At 38.5% G+C, this 19,287-nt stretch overlaps 1 long non-coding RNA gene across 1 annotated transcript in view; it reads left to right on the forward strand.

Moving 5' to 3' along the window:
* The window catches only part of LOC122561929, a 33,304-nt gene extending 17,382 nt beyond the window's left edge, over window positions 1–15,922 (forward strand). The window contains exon 3 of the long non-coding RNA XR_006315157.1: window positions 15,847–15,922. This is a non-coding gene — a long non-coding RNA (uncharacterized LOC122561929). The remainder of the gene's footprint in view (window positions 1–15,846) is intronic.
* The last annotated feature ends 3,365 nt before the right edge of the window (window positions 15,923–19,287 follow it).

The following is a 19,287-nucleotide window of genomic DNA, read 5'->3' on the forward strand; positions in this document are numbered from 1 at the left end:
TTTGGTCTTGCATGCAAGTTAGAACCGAGAGATATGCATGTTGTGCTGTTAATTATCTCTTTCAGTTACTAATAAACTTACCCTTTTGTTAACCGGTCACATTGACTTCTTTTAAACATAAATTCATTTGGGTCTGAGAAAAGGCATTCACAAGGGAAAAGATTATTTTCAAATTAGCTTTGTTGTAACCAATGAAGGGGACTTGTGAAGAAAAAAGGAAACCAGATCCTTACTCCTCACCCAGAAGCTTGGGAACTTGGGCTATCTCTTCTGCAACTGTAATAATATGCAGCTGTATTGTGTTCAGTTCTGGTAACCTCATTATAGGAAAGATGTGGAAGCTTTAGAGAGGGTGCAGAGGAGACTTACCAGGATGTTGCCTGGACAGGAGGGCACGTCTTACAAGGAAAGGTTGAGGGAGTTAGGGCTTTTCTCATTAGAGCAAAGAAGGAATGGAGGTGATTTCATAGAGGTGTACAAGATGTTGAAAGGCATAGATAGAATGGATAGCCAGAGACTTTTTTCCCATAGAGGATATGTCGATCACGAGGGGACATAATTTTAAGGTAATTGTGAGAAGGTTTAGGGGAGATGTCAGAGGTAGGTTCTTTGCTCAGCTAGCGGTGGGTGGCATGGAATGCCCTGCCAACAGAGGTAGTAGAGTCAGATACATTAGGGACATTCTTTCTCTCCCTAGTGATGTACATGGCATGACATTATCACAGGTTGCCTTTATCCAACAGGTTCACTTGATGACTAAACCTCTTTCTTCAAGGAGTTCCTGAGTAAAATATGCAAGGTCCATTAATGTTCTGTAGGAGAATAGGCCTATCATTGTTTTCTTAGTCTAACCCACCATGTGATAGTTTTTTAATGCTCTCTGAAAAGGTCTAGTATAGACATACATATGAATGCATAAGTTAGGAGCAAGCGTTGGCCACTTGGTCATCATCAAACCTACTCTACCAGTTAATAAGATTGTACCTGATCTGATTACTCTATATTCTTGCCTGCTCCCCTGATATATCTCACACACTTGTTTGGCAAAAATCAACATATTCCCCCTGCCCCCACCAAAAAATATTTAAAGATTCTGCCTTCATTACCTTTCAGGAAGAGAGTGTCAAAGATTCACAACCCTTTAAATGTGTAACCATTGCCTTTTAGTTCTAGAATCTCCCATAGTACAACACATGCACACTGTCAGGACTATTCAGGATTTTGTATGTTTCAACTACTGAGTCACCTCTTAGTCTTCTGAACCACAGCAGGTGTAAGTCTATCCAGTTAATAATTCCTCATACGGCAATCTGTCTATTGCAGGTACTCTTTAGAAAACCTTCTCTAATCTGCTTTCAATATATTTGCATCCCTCTAAGAATCCACCCCTTCTGATTTCAGGCATTTGTAACAATTTTCATTTGGAAATGCCAAATGTAAGGTCCGTCTTGAAGTCTCCACTATCAGCAATGTTAACCTTCACCAAAATTAAAAATCACACAACACCAGGTTATAGTCCAACAGGTTTAATTGGAAGCACACTAGCTTTTGGAGAGACGCTCCTTCATCGGGTGATTGTCATCAGGTGAAGGAGCGTCGCTCCGAAAGCTAGTGTGCTTCCAATTAAACCTGTTGGACTATAACCTGGTGTTGTGTGATTTTTAACTTTGTACACCCCAGTCCAACACCGGCATCTCCAAATCTTCACCAAAATTGGTTCAGTCCACGTGGTATTAAAAAAAATCATTGAACATACTGGATACAACAAAGATATGACTCCTGTCAGCATCCCAGCTATAGTACTGGAAACATGTTCCAGAACTATCTGCACCATTGGCCAGTGCAGCTATAACATTGACAACTACACAATCATGTGGAAAGTTACTTTCGACTCTTTCTAATTCCCAAATAACAAGATGATTACGACCAGTAACTACTTCATTGACCTATTCTCAATCATCAGCAAATGGATAGCGTTGTTGTAAGGATTATCAAAATACACTTATTTACCTATAACCAAGTTACTCATTCTTGGTTTGAGTTCCTGCAGGGCTATTGCATTACAGATCTCACTAGAACTTTGGCCCAAACAGTTGGAAAAAGTGCTGACCACAAAGGCAGCATTTGTCTGAATATTGCAGCAAGGAATCCGAGTAACATTAAAGCCAGTCAGGGATAAATGGGAAATAATTAAATAGCACCCTTATAGGTTAATCACATTATTTCCTGAGAGACAGCATTTAATACTTCTAAAACAAGATTGAGTGAGAGTTCAGAGTGTGCTTGGAGGTGGAGGTGTTCCTGTTTATAAACTGTACTTTTTCTTCATTGTGGTAGAAGCTGCACAATTGGGAAGAGCTGCCAAAGTGTGTTTCGTGAAATAAGGGATTACCTGGCCAAAATAAACCATGCCACAACTTTGGTGTCCTTGCAAGCAAACTATCCACCCAAACATCATTTAGTACTATCTTGTTCTTATTTTTGTCTGAGGCAGACAGAATATCATAGTAGAAAAGCATTTGTTGGGAAAGTTGCTTGTAATACAGAATTATCATTGGGTTGCCTATTTATGTGCTGTGCTCCTTGGATATGAAAGTTGGTACCAAGTCCATCTGATTTAGACAATAGACAATAGGTGCAGGAGTAGGCCATTCTGCTCTTCGAGCCTGCACCAAAGCTTCACTGGTGAAACTGCAATAAAATATTACTGTAACTAGATTATCAGGAACACTAATCTGCAATGAAATGTTGTTCTCTCATGTATTTGTTAGTGTAAATATTTAGTTGCTATAGGAATAGATTTTTGAGATTAGCAAAGATTGGCTAACAATTTTGGCATCTCCATGAGATGTAAGTCAGGGTATATCTGATAGCACACTGACAGAAAAGTAGCATGCATTGAGATTAAATAATATTTGAATTAAGTCGTGTTTTACAATACCAACATGGCTCCAAACACTTCATAAAATTAATTATTTGTCAAGAGTGCAGAGACCGGTGTTTGTGTAAGTAAACTCAACAGCCAGTTTACAAAGCAATGTTCTCACAGCGCCATGCACTGAATCATTGGTACTGCACTGGAGTATCAACTGTGTGCCCAAGCTCTGATATGGAGCCACACTTTTCTGATCCAACCCTAAGAGTGGAGCTAATGACATTTTTTCCTGTTTTAGCATATCTGGGATGCTGTTTTATTATGATCGCTTCTGACAATCTAATTAGGTCACAGTCATTTTTGCTAAAATATCTTTGGATACACATTTTGCTCCTGCTGAAATATTGCACTGAATCTGTTTTTGTGGGCTGAGGTTATGCAAGAGGCTAAGATGCAAAAATATTGCAAGAAGAACTGAATCTGTGCCGACTTGGCCACTTCTGGGTCAATCATGTTTACCATTCAAATATTGCAATGAAACTGTCTGCCTGAACCTCAATAGCATTAATTTCTGTTGATAATTTAATGATCCCAGCTGAAGTTAAGGCTGGAGAAGCCAAATCCCATGGTGAAACCTGGCTTGGTAAACCATATGTTTTATTTTTGTAAATTGGTTACTGTCGTGTTCAGTCACTGAACATAATTATATGAGATTGCCAAAGTACTTTTAATAAAAGATTATAAACTTATTATACAAAAGAAAGGGAAAAAAAAAGAAAGTTAAATATAAGACAATTTGGAAAGAACTTGCCATAAATAGGAAAAAGACAGATTTAGTTTGCAATAAGCAATAATCACGCCTCAGTTAAACTTCAGAAGCTATGACATTCCCACTGGGCAAAGCATTCTTTTTCCAAGCAATATCTTTTATAGACACTCAGTTGCAGTGAGGTAAAACTCTTGTTCCTCACTTTAAGTTTTCTCACTCAGCTGACATGGTTGCAAGCAGTTCTCTTTTGCAAATTTCTGCATATTTGCCAGATGGGCTGAGGAATTGCAAATAAATGCGAGGTGTTGCATTTTGGTAAGACAAACCAGGGCAAGACTTATGGTAGGGCCTTGGGGAGTGTTATCAAACAGGGAGATCTAGGGACACATTTTCATTGTTCTTTGAAAGTGGCATCACAAGTAGACAAGGTGGAGAAGGTGGTATGCTTGCCTTCATCGGTCAGAGCATTGAGTACAGGAGTTGGGACATCACATTATAGCTATACAAGCCATTGGTAAGACCACATTTGGAGTACTGTGTACAATTCTGGTCACCATGCTATAGGAAAGATGTTATTAAACTGGAAAGTGTGCAAAAAAGAATGACAAGGATGTTACTGAGACTGAAAGGTTGAATTGTAAGGAGAGGCTGGAACTTTATTCCCTGGACTGTAGGAAGGGTTACCTTATAGAAGTTTATAAATTACAAAGAGCACAGATAAGTTGAATAGTGAAGGTCTTTTCCCCAGAGTAAAGGAGTCCAAAACTAGAGTGCATAGGTTTAAGGTGAGAGGGGAAAAATTTAAACGGGACCCGAGGGGCAACTTTTTCACTCTGAAGGTGGTTCATATGTGAAACAAGGTGCCTGAGAAAGTGGTTGAGGCAGGTACAACTACATAATTTAAAAGACATTTGGACAGGTATGTGGATTGGAAGGATTTAAAGGGATATGGGCCAAATGCAGACAAATGGGATTAGTTCAGTTTAGGAAACCTGGTCAGCACAGACTGGTTGGACCAAAAGGTCTGTTTCCATGCTGTGTAATTCTATGAATCTGTGACTCTGTGATTCTTTTTGTTACGTCCTCTCCACAAGACATGGACATGTGTTAACTCACAAAACTCGAAGAAAATTCAGAGCTTTTCCCCACCCTATCCACTTGGACTGCTAAAATGACAAAAGACTTCTTTCCTGCTCTGATGGCCTGGAGAATACCAGAACTAAACTGGCATGAATCATTTCTCTACAAGCTGGATCTGCTTATAGGCCCTGTCTATTGGTCTCTCTGTGTGTCATAAATCCTAAACTAGTAAACACTTCAGCAATTGTTTCACCAAGTGGATTGTTGGGAATTTAGCTTAAATCACATCTTGGAAATACTGTTTTATAAGAAATAGGGAACAAGAATAGGCTGTTTGGCCCCAGGAGCAACTTCTAAAACAAAATAGGTTTCTGACCCTTAAAGAAAATAACCTGTATTGAAATGAAAACCAAAAACTCATTTACCTGCATTTTTCAACCCACATTCCCAAATAATAATAATAGTAACAATAATATATTTAAACATTTTTAGATTAGATTTGTCACACTAACGACAGGTAACTTGGTTTTCTGGGCTTTGGGAAACTCAGCAGCTGAAAGGAAGTGAAAAGTATCTGAAGAAAAAAGTTGAATGCTTTTACAGAACTGCTGGTTGGCCAGAAGTGATTATCGAACAAAGTAGACTGTAACCCTTACCTTGTCTCCCCATAAACCCTCAACCAATCTTCTCCTTGACCACTATTGTCCTTCCACCACTTAACTACCATCTGCTCCCTTTTATAATTTGTGGACACCCTCACCCCTGCAATTGGAAACACTCTTTCCATAATTTCTCTGTTTTCTCTATCCAGCTATTTGCTCTTATAAGCTTTGATCTTGTAATGTAAGGGCAAATCAGGCCCACTGAGGGTGGAAATCCCACACAAAAGAATTTGATAGAGCCCCGCTAATTAAAGACTGAACATTGAGGTCTGCCTCATTGTCTCAGTAACAATGTTGACTGTAATGATATAACGTGTACCTCACTATTATCATGCAATGTGCTACATTTTATATGGGACACAAACGCTAGACCATCTTGCGTTTTTCCCTTATGACACTAGACCAATCAGGCCCTCTAGACCACTACCAGGAAAGAGCATGGTGGTGACAAATTTCCCAGATGGAACTTCCACCATGATGAACTGCAGGGAGGATCCATCATACGTCAGTGAAGAGTCAACGACTTACATAAGGTTGAGAAAAGCCATGGTTGATGCTGTTTGTTAGAACTTTCTTAAATTTGCCATGCAGTGATAAACATGTCTGTTATATCATTCGATGGGAGAAAACTGTACTGTGTCAGGAAGGAGTTCCTCAGTCGCTTGAAGGAAAGGCTTGAGGAGAACCCTTGCAATGATTTTCCCTGTCTCAGATTGTTATGTTATTCAGTCACAAATTATAATCGAGAGATCAATGCTTCACTCAATATATCAGTGTAATACTGAAAGAATACTACGCAGCTAGATGTGCCATCCTTCAGATGAGATGATAAACTCATGGTCATTAGCCTCCTTAGTTTCTACGGCACATATCGAAAAAGACCTTACAGAGGTTTATAAAATCATGAGGAGCATGGATAGGATAAATAGACAAATTCTTTTCCCTGGGGTGGGGGAGTCCTGAACAGGAGGGCATAGGTTTAAGGTGAGAGGGGAAAGATTTAAAAGGGACCTAAGGGGCAACTTTTTCACACAGAGGGTGGTGTGTGTATTGAATGAGCTGCCAGAGGAAGTGGTGGAGGCTGGTACAATTACAGCATTTAAAAGACAAATGGATGGGCATATGAATAGGAGGGGTTTAGAGGAAAATGGGCCAAATGCTGGCAAATGGGACTAGATTAGGTTAGGACATCTGGTCAGCATGGATGAGTTGGACTGAAGGGTCTGTGCTTTACATCTCTATGACTCTATGACTGAGTAGACCAGCTCTTCCTGGTGTCCTGAACAATGTTAATGTTTCAAACAATATTACTAAAACACATTTACTGATCATTGTCACACTGCTGGTTGCAAGAGCTTAATTTTCACAACTTAGCTGCTGTGTTTTCTACTTTAGAACACGGGACTACACTTCAAAGCTACTTAATCAGTCTTAAGTTGTTTTGGGACATTATGAGTTGGGTGATAGGCACCATATAAATGTGAGTAATTCTTTCTTTGAGATGTGTCGTCAAGTTAGGTTTCAAATGGGCAGAGATAGGAAATTACCTTGAGTCATATCCCAGGAAGCTCCAGCACTTCTCAAGTGAGGCAAAGACACAATTTTATTAAATCCTATCCAATCACTTTTCAGTTGGAGCATCATTTTTATTGATGAATTTGCTTTTATGTAGTGTATTGTGCATTAGGGTTACAGCAATGTGCAGACCCCAAACATTTTACTAATTTAGAGAGTGGAACTGTGTGCCTGCACTAAATATTTAGGTTTGATATCACATAAATTTAATTGTATGTTATTTCTAATGTGTACAGTCTGTTCCTGATCACTGATTCATAACTTTGCAAACAAATGAACGATCAGGCCAAAAACCTTTGGAAAGCTTGTTCTGATGGAAAAAGCACAGTCATTCTTTGGACATATTCATAACTTGGAACAGCAAATCTGTTTTTTTCTCTCTTCTGCGTGACAACGTAAAAACCATGCCTTTGGTAGTGGCATTGAAGCATGTGTTTAAATATTTGTTCTAAAAACTATGACCAGTCAGAATTGAGGTCTTATTGTCAAAAATCGTTGGTGTTCCACCAATGTCATTCAGCTTAGGATATTTATTCAGTTACTAGCTTGTCCAGAAATCATTTTATTTTGTCAGTGACTAAGAAGTCATATTATAGAGAGGGTGCCACATATGATTTCTTTGTCAATAAGAACATCATAATCAGTTTATGTATTAGCCTAAGCTTTTTATAATGAAACACAACATTGTATTTTGAATTTTTAATTTGGTGAAGCATTTCATGTCATTACATGGGAGTGTTAACAACTAAATTTTAGCAGCAAGATCTTAGTATAGGTGTCCAAACATTTGGACAAAGAATGAGTTTTTGAGGAACATCTTAGGACAGAATAAGAGTCAAAGGGGTTTAGGAAGCAAATTCATGAGATTTCGAGCAATGGCAGCTGAATGAACAGCAAGCAGTGGTGGTGTGATGGAAATCAAATTGTAAATGAAATGAAATGGAGGAAACCAGACAACCTAGAAGATTATAAGACTGATCTGGTTTTGGAGCAGGTTATATCAGGACAGGACATTGATTGCCAGCATTGTTGTTTATTACTTGTGAATAGAGGTGATCTTGCATTTGAGAAAGCTAAATGCTTTAAATTAAAGCTAAAGCTCTTTTGTTTGTCTTGAAGTGATTTTCCTCATTAAAATATCTCTTCCAGTGACTGAGAATTGATAAAACTTATTATTCAATGAGGCTGAATGTAATGAAAATGAATCTCTTGTATCAAAGTTTGGAAGCATAGACAGATGTTCAATACAGAAATAAATCATTCAGTCCTTCATGATCATGATCACTCAGTCTAATTCCCACCCAGTCTAAATCATAGTCTGTGACTTAGTATGTGAAGGCAATTCTAGGAGAAGTATAGAATCCCTACAACACAAAAAGAGGCCACTTTGCCTATTGAGCCTGCCTTGACCCTCCAAAGAGCATCACACACAGACCTATTGTAGCCACACAAGCCAACATTTACCATGACCTCGCCTGCACACTACAGGGCAATTTAGCATTTACTTAACACACACTTGTTTGGGCTGTGGGAGGAAAGTGGAGTACCCAGCAAAAATCCTCACAGATACAGGGAGAAGGTGCAAACTCCACACAGACAGTCACCCAAAGCTGGAATTGAACCCCAATCCCTCATCCTGCGCAGCAGCATTGCGCATCACTGAGCCAGCATGTCACCCTCACATATAAAAGTGTTCTTTTAAGTGTAATAAGGATTTCTGCCTCTATCATGTAATCAGGCAGTGAGTTCCAATGCATCCCCGGGTTAATGTAAATCAGTGATGATGTAAGCATGACATAAGCAGAACAGTTTGAGAAGGAGGCTGAGAGAGAAGCAAAATTCTGTATCCGGACTGGCATGAATCCAACCAATAATAACAAAAAGAGAAATTGCTAGAAAAGCTGGAACACTGCTTTAATTAAAAAAAAACAAAAAGAACAGTGATAGAACACAGAACATAAAACATAGAACATAGAACATTACAGCATAGTACAGGCCCTTTGGCCCGCGATGTTGCACCGACCTGTGAAAGCAATCTGAAGCCCATCTAACCTATACTATTCCACTTTCATCCATATGTTTATCCAATGATCATTTAAATGCTCTTAAAGTTGGTGAGTCTACTACTGTTGCAGGCAGAGCATTCCATGTCCCCTACTACTCTGAGTAAAGAAACTACCTCTGACATCTTTCCTGCATCTAACACCCCTCAATTTAAAGCTATATCCCCTCATGCTCACATCACCATCCAAGGAAAAAGGCTCTCACTGTACACCCTATCTAACCCTCTGATTATCTTATATGTCTCAATTAAGTCACCTCTCAACTTCTCTAACGAAAACAGCCTCAAGTCTTTCCTCATAAGACCTTCCGTCCATACCAGGCAACATCCTATTAAATCTCCTCTGAACCCTTTCCAACGCTTCCACATCCTTCCTATAATGCGGTGACTAGAACTGTAGGCAATACTCCAAATGCAGCCGCACCAGAGTTCTGTATAGCTGTAACTTTACCTGATGGCTCCGAAACGCAATCCCTCTACCAATACAAGCTAACACACCGCATGCCTTTTTAACAACCCTATCAACCTAGCTGGCAACGTTCACGGATCTATCTACGTGGACACCAAGATCTCTCTGCTCATCTACACTACCAAGAATCTTATAATTAGCCCAAAGTTAAGAATCCCACAACACCAGGTTATAGTCCAACAGGTTTAATTGGAAGCACTAGCTTTCCGACCTCCGCTCCTTCATCAGGTGATTGTTGAGGCATCTCCAAATCATATCATTAACTCAGTACTCTTTATTGCTGTTGCTCCTTCCAAAGTGAATCACCTCACACTTTTCTGCATTAAGCTCCATTTGCCACCTCTCAGCACAGCTCTGCAGCTTATCTATGTCCCTCTGTAACCTGCAACACCCTTCAGCACTATCTACTGCTCTACTGACCTTAGTGTCATCTGTAAATTTACTAACCCATCCTTCTATGCCCTCATCCAGGTTATTTATAAAAATGACAAACAGTAGTGACCCCAAAACAGATCCTTTCAGTACTCAACTAGTAACTGAAAGGTTCCCATTGTATTTTAATTTTTGGGATATTATCACTCATTCATTTTAAATCATAATTACATATTTTGCCATATCACTTGTTCAAGACCATTCTAAAATATTAGAAAAATCAACACAGACTGTAGGCTTTGCAATTAAAAATGATTTAAATGCTATTTAATAATAAAACTAAAGTTTAAAGGAACCAAGTTAACATTGCAATAGGTTTTCAGTATACTCATTGGGCTGCTAAAGAGGTTCAGACCATTCTTTAAAAAAAATTTTCTCAAGTTCTTTTTCCTCTGTGTGTGCTGACTAATTTTAATGACTCATATCAAAGCCTTAACTAAACTCTGTCCTTTCAACCTACTTTCCATTATGACAAGCAGGGATTTCTCATTGAAACTACTGCACCACTTTATAAAACTCCAGATTTAACAATTCAATGGCGTGATTTTTACTTCCAATGAAAAACCTATCAGCTGGGAACATTAGGAAGAATTTGGCTTGCATTGGTTATGCTGAAGATAGGAAATCTAATGAAAAAATGATAGCACTAGGTATGATCGTTGGAGTGGAATGTTCTGTTTTTAGCGCTGATATGAACTATTCAGTGTTGATAAGGTGTAGATCTATAATGTAAACAGATTGGTTTCTTCACAAAATTAGACTAACCACGAGGTCAGCTAACCTCAACCAACAGTGGGAAACCGATGTAGTGTTAGCGTTGATTTGTAAAGCATAAAAGATTGCGAACATCAGAGTATTAATTGCTAATCTGAAGGGAGATTCAATTCATGTGCTTAAACTATTGCACTGCAATGAACTTCTAAAAATATATATATTGTGAGATTCGGTGGTTTTGTTGACCTTTCCTTGTTGAAACTTTATTGCTGGAACAGCACAGCAGGTCAGGCAGCATCTAGGGAACAGAAGATTCGACGTTTCGGGCACATGCCCTTCTTCAGGTACAAGGCCTTTCCTTGTACCCTTCCTATGACGAGAGAGCAGTCCTATGGTCCTCTGGCACTATGGCAAGTTTACCTTACATTGTCACTTTCATTATCTACAGTTTCTGTTTGATCAACATTCCATTCTATGTTAAGACAAATCCTATCTCTTTCCAAATTCAACCAACTGCTTTGCATTTTTGAATAATTTTTGTTCTATCACTTTCATTACTTAACAAGTATGTGGGCGCATATAATGAATTTTGAATTTTTCAAGTCTTTATTTTAAATTAATTCATTTTTGTACATTGTTGTGGTCATTTGCTGAAAGCCTTAAAGCAAACATAACATCTTGCTTCTCATGTTGTGTGTGACTGTCAGATATGTAGCATAGATCACAGGAATGGCATGTTACTTCTCCTCCTGTGCAGAAACTTCCACAGTATATTTATTTGCTTAACATTTTTTACAAAATAGCTTGCCACATTTGCTGGGCCAGGGGTTGAAAGCTATGGTCAGTATACAGAATGAAGTACACATAAAATATGACTAAAACTTGAAAGACTTTCACTAGTTTATAGCTGCAAGTGGAAAACAGATGCAGAACCCTGACACACTGGACTCTCTTGTGACCTTAGTTAGTGAAGCTTCTGTCAAGAAGTGCAATAAATTGCCTATCAACTGAGCAACCCAGTCTGACCACAACCAGTCTTGCCAGCAGGGGCTATTGACTTAAACCAGCCAAAGACCACTTGAATAAGCTAATTACTACATTGATGAGTGGATTAATACGGTATAAAATTTCACATTGTCTGCACAAAAGTTCAGCAGAAAGTGATTGAGTTTCATCAAACTGTTGACAGGGAAGCGGTGCCTTGAGGTCTGCAGAGAATCTCTATTAAAGCTTTACTGAGGAGATTTTACACTGTCCATATCTAATGGGAAATGCATCAACTGTGCGCTAGAGAGAACAGAAATCTTTTACAGGAGTGAACTGTGTGTGGGGGAATTTTATTATGATTTTATGGATTTTGCCAAACTGTTTTACACGAAGCTTGAGATTGTGTTTTTAACTTACTCAAGCAGGGATGCAATTTCTATTTCACAATAGCTTATATATGGCCTGTCTCCGATAACAGGACTGATGTTTGTTCATGCACCCATGTGACATCCACAGCAGACTTCAAAATGATGTACATTTTAAAAAAACATTTCTTTTGCATTCCATATCTATGGGGTATTCTAGCTTTAAATATAACTCTTGTATGTTGTCCCACGCTTGTTCTTGACTCTGGAGTTGAGCCGAATTGCAAGCACACTTAAAAGGAATAAACTGTATTATTGTTCAAAAAAGATGTATTTATATAAGATTGCTTTTTTTTTCAGGTCAGTGCTCAGAAAGGTAGAGATTTTACCCTGACAATTTTATAGCTTCATTATGACTGAATCCTTTGATGAATGGCCTTACTCCATTTCATTTTGGAATGATTTTAAGCCTTTGTAGTCTACTTACACTTCAGTGACATGCTGGATCAGTGGTTAGCACTGTTGCCTCACAGTGCCAGGGACCTGGGTTTGATTCCAACCTTGGGCAACTGGATGTCTGGAGTTTGCACATTCCCCCTGTGTCTGTGTGGAGTTTGCACATTCTCCCTGTGTCTGTGTGGGTTTCCTCCCACAATCTAAAGATGTGCAGGTTAGGTCAATTGACCATGCTAAATTGTCCATAGTGTTCAGGGGGATGTATATTAGTTTGGGGGTAAATGCAGACTAATAGGGAAATGGATCTGGGTGGCTTAATCTTTGGAGGGTTGTTGGGGACTGAAGGGTCTGTTTCCACATTGAAGGGATTCTATTCTATGAAAATCTGATGTGATGCTAAATATGTGGAGTATAGTTGAACCTCAAACTAATTTTGACTAGACAATTCCTTGCAAGCATGCAGAGAAAATTGGTATGGCAGTCATGAATTAGAACTGCATCCAGCTCCTACACATTCACCCATGGTCTTCCTGTTTTACCTCACTGCCATCTTTCTCAACTCTTCTTGTTTCTGCACTGAAGCAGCTTGTGCAATATCCAAATTTGGATGTGCTGCAGTTTTTCTCCTGCTGGATATTGAGAAGACCTGTACTAACTATTAATTTAATTTAAGATAACATTGCTTTGTGAAGTCTGGTTAGCTCAGATGACTGGATGACTGGTTTGCAATGCAGAGTAATGCCAACAGCAATCCCACACTGGGTGAGGTTACCACATAGGATTCTCATTCTCCCCCTCTCCCCTTGCTTGTTGTATGATGACCCTCAAGTTAAACCAGACCAGTAATCTCTCTCTGATGAGAGGGCAGCTCTACGTTCTGCGAGGACTATGGCCACTTTATCTCGTAGACAGACTTATATGCCTATCTTCAATTTGCACCTTTCATTATTTTTAACTCTTCCCTGACTGCCCTCTTTCTGTTGTGGCACGGAAGACTGTTTTATTATTTTAAGGCCGTCTTTAAAGCCCATCTCTTCATAAACTGCTAGTCTTCCAATCCTAACCTTTCCTTTTCTTAATATCCAGTTGTTGGAACTTTTTGAAAGTTTCTTTTTCTATATTGAAGACGTCGTATATGTGGAAAATTGTTGCCGTTTTTGCTTTATGCGCTCAAAACGTTTCATTTCATGTGTCTGAATTTTCAACATTTGTTACCATTGAACTTTTGGATTTGAGTCCAAAAAAATTAGCTGAAAATTGTAACTGGCGTATCCCTACTGTAACTATATTTTCAACATATTTGCGAGGTTGTAGTATATAGAATTCTTTGTTGCATTCAGACTCATCTCATTTGGGAATTAAAAGCAAATTGGCTCAAAAAGTCACATGGTTGCACACACTATGTGATCAAGCAGAGAAGCCAAACAAAAGCTGTCTGGTCTGGAAGCATGTGGTGTGCTGACAGAAGAGGCGTGTTGCACTTGCAGAAAAGCAGTAAAGCAGCAAGACTTTGCCATATTGTTTGTACAGTCTGTGTCTCCGTATTTGTACTTTAGTCTGACCAGGACATGGGCTTGGAAAGGTTTTGTGTTCTTGATGAGGCCATACAACTTCTAAGCAGCGGGAAAAATATGATTGTCTGTGTTGGTTGTAGATCTTTTCAAAAAAAGAATCTTTTGAAGCTTGCTTAATAGAAAAAGAGAACAAATTGAAATTAGTTTCACCTTGCGACTGATCACACACTATAATAACATGTTTTGATTTTTAAAGCTCGGCACAACGTGTATCTAGCAAAAAATACATTCAAGAGAAGCATAGTGTGGAAGTAAGGTTACAATAGTAAGAATGCAAGCATGTTCAATATACCCGATATTCCCACCTCTTTGGGAAATTGTACAGTTATGATTTTACCTTGAGAATTTTTAGCTGTGTCTGAAACCTTTGGTGAATTATCTTATTTCACTCCATTCTGAAATCAAATTGGACTTTTACATTTAACACGATAAATCTACAATTAATATGAAGCAGTTTCAGATTAACATCAAAGGTAAATATTTCATCTCAGAAAGTTGATTTATATATGGAAGCAGGGGCATGTTAAATGAATACTTTGGATCTATTCTTACTGAGGAAGGAAATGCTGCCCAGGCCATGGTGACAGAGAAGGTAATGCAGACACTAGAATGCTTTAAAATTCATTGGAGATAAGTTTTGGATAGGTTGTTGAGACCTCAAATTGATAAGACACTGGGACCAGATGAGATGTATCCAAGCATATTGAAGGAAGTGAGAGTGAACATTGTAGAGACACTAAGATACGTTTGCATTCTTCCTTGTGCTTAGGGGTTGTGCATGGGGACTGGAGAATTGGAAATGTAGCAACCTTGTCCAAAAAATGTTGCAAATCTATTAATTACAGGTCAGTCAGTTTAACTTCAGCAGTGGCAACATTTCTTGAACTAATTATTCAGGGTAGAATGAATGGATGCATGGAAAGTCTGGGTTAATGAGGAAGGACCAGCACAGTATTTAGCAAAACACTCGCATAGAAGATCTCGAATGACAGTGAACAGATATAAGGCAGTTCGCAAAACAAGCAAATGGGATATGAAAAATATCTTGTTCACACTGTGAGTAATTAGGGTCTCGAATGCATTGTCAGGAAGTGTGCTGGAAACAATATTCAGGATTATGGGGAAAATGGAGGAGGATGACATTCAATGATAATGCTCAATCTGATTTAGCACAGACAAATTGAAATGAGTGAACAACTTCTGCTCTATAACAATTCTGTAGTTCTGCGTCTAGTATGATTGCACCATTATTTCATTTGAAAAAACCTCTCAAGTAATGTTGCAATTATTTATGTAAAATCAAAAAAGGAATTTATCTTAATTGAAATAGTGATCAAAAATTGTCTTGCAAGAGGAATAGCACCAAAGTTCGCTCACATTGCTGGATTCTTGAAATTGCAGGGCACCAGATATAACATACACAGGAAACAGCTCTGCTGTTTCGACCAGGGTATGGTCGAGTACGAGGGAAGACGGGGATTGTTGCATCTGGAGGGCAGGTCTAGTGGCAGTGGAGGAGGTGCTGTTGGGACCTGGGGTTAGACAGAGTGCTGGGATTCTGGGATAGCTGGAATTTGTTCTGTTCAGTGGCGATAATGGGGTGGTTGGTGCTGGGTCCTGTGTGCAAGTGGATTTATCAGGGACTGAGGGAAATAGAGAGTGTCAAGTCCTGGGGCAGAGAGGAGTTTGTTATGTTCCAGGTAGAGAGTGGGTATTTGTGATTCACTGTGTGGGAGAGATAGAGTTGGATGTGTTTTGTACTAAATTCTGGGGTCAGTTGAACATTTACTCCTGAGTTTTTTAATCGTCGTATGTTTCCTTTATAGCTCTTTGCTTAACTGCAGTGAACAAAGAACAAAGAAAGAGAACAAAGAAAATTTACAGCCCAAGAACAGGCCTTTCGGCCCTCCAAGCCTGTGTCAATCCAAATCCACTGTCGAAATCTATCATCCTAAGGATCTGTATCCCTCTGCTCCCCGCCTACTCATGCATTTGTCCAGACGCACAAACTATTTATTCTAATTCAGCAAAACAATGATGGCTGCAGTACTACTTTTCCACACCCAAAATCTATTGATTGATGATGTTACAAATTATAGCAGGGAAAAGATATTTGAATTGCAATAAATGGCTGGAATCATTTTCTTAGAATTAGACATTCATTTTCCACAGTATTTATTTTTGCTACACCTTAGTGTAATCTTTTTTATAATTCCACCACTGTTTGAGAGAATGACTCCACATGGTGAATTATGCCCAAGTGGCAAAAGTGGTTATTAAGAGCCCCAAGTGGATTCTGCTACTTGACACAAACTCAAGTAGATCTGAATCACTTTTTCCAGTTAAGCTACCCTTGTGAAAAACTTAGTATATGGGAAGTTTAGTTTCACAGCACCACATTTCTGTACAGTTGGCAGAACTAGATTGTGGAATATTTATAAGCCTGACCGCAATGTTTATTTTATGCCTTGTATTGTCTTATGTTAGTGAATTTTGAGAAGATTTATAGCTCAGGTAGAGGTTCTGGATGAAAGTTTGCTCGCTGAGGTGGAAGGCTCATTTTCAGACGCTTCATCACCCTACTCGGTAACATCATCAGTGAGTCTCTGGTGAAGCACTGGTAGTATGGCCAACTTTTTATTTATGTGTTTCGGTTTCATTGGGTTGGTGATGTCATTTCCTGTGGTGATGTTACTTCCTGTTCTTTTTCTCAGGGGGTGGTAAATGGGTTTGTTGATAGAGAAATCTACTGCCATCTCCTTCAATTCCAAGCTTCAATGTACACCATTCAATGTTAAAAATTGCAAGACAACTGATAATCACAGTCAGTGATATAAAATAAAGCTTAACATACTAAGCAGCAGGGATCAAGGTGTTTTAAGTGATGAACTGTTTATGGGGTAGTTCTAGTTCATATAAACATACATATCAAGGATTTAGAACACTGAAACAAGCAGAACATTATATAGAGCACATGTTGCAGCCAACTATGCTCAAAATCTGACATCATTTGTCGAATTGACCAGATTGACCATATAATAAATGTTAAAACTAAGAACGCACTGCATGCTGCTCTCATTCCGGTAATGTCAAAAACTTGACGAGAAATATGTTCAAAAGCTAATTTTAACCAAAGATAAAACTGAAGTGACACCTATCCCTTTCATTGCATTGCTTACGTTGTTAAATGATCTCACAATGATGATGGTACAGTCTATTCTGATTCCACAGTCTTAGAGAATGAGATAATTTTTTATAAAATAATTGTTTTAAAGATCCAGATAAACTCAAAATGTTATCAATGCAACACGATTATTTTACTGTTTCTGTCATGAGGTTGGTCATGATTTATATGACATTTTTAAAATTCAGATTCTGACTTCCAGGAAATAGTGTAAGAAGACTCGGTTTATAAATGCTTCTCAACTCTTTACTATTCTTCAGATCAGATCATTCTGTGACAAGACATGAGTTTGAAATATGTTTTTTTCCCAGTGACTAGGGATACAGCAAGCAGATCTTCTGAAAATATTGACTATTTTGTCAGTTTTCACTATCCATGACAGTGAGTTCCGAACTCTGACAGTTACTGCTCTCAAGTGGTTGAATCGACAATCAAGCCCAGGAAATGATCCCATTAAGTTTCTTTTCTAATGCACATGCCTTTTTCCCTTGTGGTATGTTGCTTTGTAAATTGACTGAATTGGAATTCAGCCAGCAGATTTTCACCTGTTGATAATCTGGTAAACTCGGACAGTGCGGAAATGTGTTGTCCTTTTAGCTGAGAATCAGTTTGGAGGTAGGAGTCAGAAAATATGGGCAAAATGTATAGGACGTAAAATAATAGGATGTGACTTGTGGTGCCCTAAGCAGATTTGCATTTGGTCATTGTCCTCTATAAATTACTTAGATCAAAGAATAGAGAACCATGTGTACAAGATCGGATACATTTTTGTGAAACAGTAAATTATACAAATAGGTGAAGAACGATGCAAAGGAAGATTAGAAGAAAAAAGTGATTTGGCAAAATTTATTGTTAATCTACTTTGGAGTTAAGACGTTTAGATCAGAATATTTTCTAAATAGAGTGAAACTAGGAATGGTGGAGGAGCAGAGGCATTTGGGATCTAAGTACAGATATGAGTAAAACTAAGTCAGGCACAGAAAGTATTTTGCAAGGTTAATACAATGTTGGTCTTTATCTCAAATGGGTTGAAAAGCAAATTGCTTGGAAATTATATCGTTATGTATAGCTTTCTTTAAACCCCAATTAGAATTCTGCAGTTCTATGCACTATACTTTCACAAGGTTATGTTGGCCTTGGAAGTGTGCAGAATGAAACAGTTAAGCTTCACCAAAATGGTTAAGTTATGAGTACATAGAACAGGCTTGCATTTCTTTGGATCCAAAAGATTAAGGGGTGATTTAATTGAATTGTTTTAAGATGATTAAAGAGGTTAATTGGGGTGAAAACCTATTTCAACAGGTGATCAGAGTAAAGGGCCTTCAAAATGAGAGCTAGATCATTCATGGGTGATGCCAGGAAGCACTTTTTCTTGGCTTTATTCTTTATTCAAATTGTTTGGATTGATTTGATATGAGTAAGTAACTTGTCTGGTCATTCCAGAGGGCAGTTGAGAGTCAAGCACATTGCTGCAGGTCTGGCGTCATATTTAAGCCAGAGCTAAGGACCAAATGGCAGATTTTGTTCTCAAAATGATGATATGAACCAGATGGGGTTTTCTGACAACCTAGTCATTTCATAGCCACAATTACTGAGACTAGAATTCTTTTCCAGATTAATTTAATAACAAAATGCATTCCCCAGATGCCATGGTGGGGTTTGAATTCATTTCTCTACAACATTAGTGTAGCAACAATTCTACTATTTGCACTTATTGCATACCTGAGTCCTGATAATGTGCTGATAGCATCAATTTCATGTTGTCTCTGCAAACACATGGACAGGTGTGTGAAACCTGTGCCTAACTTCAAACCCTGTAAAACCAGTTTCAGTCATGATCACGTTTCTAAGGCCAGTTTATTATAGAGACCCAATGCCTCACTCTGATCCCATTTAAACACAGAAATATAACGAGGTACACAACTTTCAAGAAAACACAAGCCTGGTCCAGGTATTCAAGTTGCCTGAGCCATTTGTTTTTTTTGTCAGGATGAGCTGCAGAATTGGTTGCAGCACAATCTTGGCCTAGTGATTTACCTTTCTCATGGATTTTCAAATAAGCTCTGTTTTATTTTCATATTGC

Source organism: Chiloscyllium plagiosum, chromosome 24 (assembly GCF_004010195.1).
Source record: "Chiloscyllium plagiosum isolate BGI_BamShark_2017 chromosome 24, ASM401019v2, whole genome shotgun sequence".
In the NCBI taxonomy this organism is placed as follows: Eukaryota; Metazoa; Chordata; class Chondrichthyes; order Orectolobiformes; family Hemiscylliidae; genus Chiloscyllium; species Chiloscyllium plagiosum.